The sequence below is a fragment of the Myxine glutinosa genome, chromosome 9, assembly GCF_964187855.1.
Source record: "Myxine glutinosa chromosome 9, kmMyxGlut1.1, whole genome shotgun sequence".
NCBI lineage: Eukaryota > Metazoa > Chordata > Myxini > Myxiniformes > Myxinidae > Myxine > Myxine glutinosa.
The window spans coordinates 56270469-56274341 of NC_136269.1; positions in this window are offsets into that span (position 1 = coordinate 56270469).

The window sequence follows — 3873 nt, forward strand, 5'->3', positions numbered from 1 at the left end:
TATGTATATATATATATATATATATATATATATTATGTATATATATATATGTATATGTATATATATATATGTATATGTATATATATATATGTATGTATATATATATATGTATATGTATATATATATATGTATATATATATATATATATATATGTATGTATATATATATATGTATATGTATATATATATATGTATGTATATATATATATGTATATGTATATATATATATGTATATATATATATATATATGTATATATATATATATATATATATATATATGTATATGTATATATATATATGTATATATGTATATATATATATATATATGTATATATATATATATATATATATATGTATGTATATATATATATGTATATATATATATATATATATATATATATATATATATATATATATATATATATGTATGTATATATATATATATATATATATTGTGGCGGACACGAAAGCTCACTGGCGCGAGGGCATCACTCCGCGCACCAAGTGGGCGGCGGCCACGCCCGAGGGGTAGGCGTGGCCGCGGGATATACACCGGGCGCGCAGCCCGGAACGCTCCAGTGTTACAGTGGAGCTCTTGAATAAAGACTCTTACAACTTACCGCGTTGTCCGCTTCGTCCTTGCTTACAAGCAGCGCGCGTAACACCGCGCTTCATTGGTGACCTCCGACGTTCTGGTCAGCCATCACTGACCACCCGAACCCGCCACAGCCATGGTAACCAACGCGGTAGCGATAAAGCTCCCCGAGTTCTGGGAAGCTCAGGCGGAGATCTGGTTCCTGCAGGCCGAAGCCCAGTTCAGGCTTCGAGGCATCACGGCGGATGAGACACGCTACTGCCACGTCGTCGCCTCCCTCGGGGCCGGCACGGCCGCCCGCGTCGTGTCGGTCCTGAGGAACCCACCGGCCGACGACAGGTACGAGGCGATCAAGCGTCTCCTCCTCGCCACGTTCGGGCTCACGGTGGACGCACGGGCCGATCGCCTCTTGGACCTCCCCGAGCTCGGTGACACGCGACCGTCGGTCCAAATGGACCATATGCTGTCGCTCATGGGTGACGAAACCCCGAACGTTCTATTCCGGGCGTTATTTCGACGCCAGCTGCCGGCACGAGTACGCCTCGCGTTGGCCGGTTCTGCGACAACGGAACCCCGAGCGCTCGCGGCCGAGGCCGACAAGTTCTACGCAGCTTTGGACACGCAGGCGAGTTTCGGTGCGGCCGTAGCGGCTCCCGAGCCCGAAACTGCTGCGGGTGCTCACCCCTACTACGCGACGCACCGCGTCGCCGCTGAACCTCCTGCGGGTGCCCACCCCTACTCCGAGGGGCGCCTCGTGGCGGCCGCCACGCCCCGCCCACCACCACTGTGGAAACCGCGGCCTCCGGCTTCGCCGCAAACCTGGTGCCATTTCCACGCTAGGTTCGGCCACGAAGCCCGGCAATGTCGCCCGCCGTGCTCATTCGGCAGGTCGGGAAATGCCCGGGCCGGCCCTCGGTCGTGGCACTGAGCGCCGGCCGATTAAACAGCCTCCTGTACATAACAGACACCTTATCCGGGCGCCGTTACCTGTGCGACACGGGAGCGCAGGTGAGTGTCGTTCCCGCCGGTACGTCCGACAAGCAGACCGCGGGCCGGGGTCCCGCTCTGCTTGTTGCCAACGGTACGCCCATTCGCACATACGGAAAACGCTGCCTTTCTCTGCGGTTCGGAGGGCAGGTTTTCCGATGGTCATTCGTGACTGCCGACGTGCCTATGGCACTGCTTGGCGCGGACTTCCTTTGTGCCAATGGCCTCTTGGTGGACGTAAAGCACAGAAGGCTTGTCCAGGCTGAGACGTTCAGCTTGCTCGCGTGGGTGCTGCCCACCTCGTTGAGCAGCTCACGGAGCGGCTCATCGAGCGGCTCGCTGAGCGGCCTGCTGAGCGGTTCGGTTCCGGCCAGGTTCATCTGCACGCTTCCGGCAGCGGACGAATTCACCCGCCTCCTCGCCCGTTTCCCGGCCCTCACGAGGCCCACCTTCTCGGCGGGGCCCGTCAAGCACGGGGTGGAACATCACATCCCCACCGCCGGGCCACCGGTCTACGCCCGGGCTCGCCGCCTCGAGCCGACGAAGCTCGCGGTTGCTAAAGCCGAGTTTGCTACGCTGGAGCGGCTCGGCATCGTGCGGCGCTCCGAGAGTGCTTGGGCGTCGCCGCTCCACATCGTGCCCGAGCCCGGCGGGGGATGGCGACCGTGCGGGGACTACCGCCGTCTCAACGATGCCACCACCCCCGACCGCTACCCCGTCCCCCATATTCAGGACTTTTCCACCCGCTTGGCGAATATGTCCTTCTTCTCGAAGGTGGACCTCATATACGGTTACCACCAGGTCCCCGTCAGGCCGGAGGACATCCTGAAGACGGCTGTCATCACGCCGTTCGGTCTTTTCGAATTTGTTCGGATGCCCTTCGGTTTGAATAATGTGGCTCAGGCGTTCCAGCGCCTCATGGACAGCGTCTTGCGCGACTTGGATTTCGTCTACGTCTATCTGGATGATATCCTCGTCGCAAGCGCGTCCCGCGAAGAGCACCTCCACCATCTCCGCACGCTCTTCGAACGCCTGGGCCAGCACGGCCTGATCGTGAACCCCGCCAAGTGCCGGTTCGGTGTCACTGAAATCGACTTTTTGGGGCACCGCATCACCAGGCACGGGGCCGTCCCCTTACCGGGCAAGGTGGAGGCGGTGAAGGGGTTTCCGCACCCCCGCACGATCAGGGGGCTCCAGGAGTTCCTGGGCATGGTAAACTTTTACCATCGGTTCCTGCCCCGCATCGCCCAGCACCGGCGCCCCCTGCACGAGGCCCTCCGAGGGAAGCCGGGCAAAGGTGACGTCACCTGGACCGAGCAGATGGACGCGGCGTTCGTGGGCGTGAAGCTCGCCTTGGCTAACGCCACCATGCTCGCGCACCCGGCGCCCGATGCACCGATCGCACTCACCACCGACGACTCGGACTACGCTGTGGGCGTGGTGCACGAGCAATGGGTGCGTGGAGCTTGGCAACCGCTGGCGTTCTTCAGCCGGCAGCTTCGCCCGCCCGAACACCGGTACAGTACCTTCGACCGCGAGTTGCTCGGGCTCCACCTGGCGGTCAGGCACTTCCGCCATCTGCTCGAGGGCCGTGCGTTCACGGCCTTCGTCGACCACAAGCCACTGGTGTTCGCGATGGGCAAGGTCGCCGAGCCGTGGTCGGCCCGGCAGCAGCGTCACCTCTCGGCCGTGTCCGAATACACGACGGACCTCCAGCACGTCGCGGGGAAGGACAACCCGGTGGCGGATTGCCTTTCCCGGTCCGTTGCCCATGCGGTCCACCACGGCATCGACTATGCCCGGATGGTGGCAGACCAGGCCGCCGACCCCGACGTCCAGGCTTTGCGGACCGCCGTTATGGGCCTCCGCGTCACCGAGGTGCCGTTCATCGGCGCGGGCACGGCCCTCTGGTGCGACATCTCCCTCGGGCGGCCTCGCCCCATCTTGCTCGTGGGCTGGCAGCGCCAGATTTTCGACGCCATCCACAGCCTGTCCCACCCGGGCATGAAGGCCTCCCAGAGGTTGATCGTCGACAAGTTTGTCTGGCATGGCATGCAAGTTTGTCTAACCCTAACAACGCGGAAGGCCGTCCGCGGCTGGGCCAGGACGTGCCTCGCGTGCCAGCGCGCGAAGGTGCACCGACACACCCAGGCCCCATTGGCCCCGTTTGCGGTGCCGGAACGTCGGTTTAACCACGTTCACGTGGACCTGGTAGGACCTCTGCCCCCCTCGCGGGGTTTCACCCATGTCCATGATGGACCGCACCACCCGGTGGCCGGAGGCCGTGCCTTT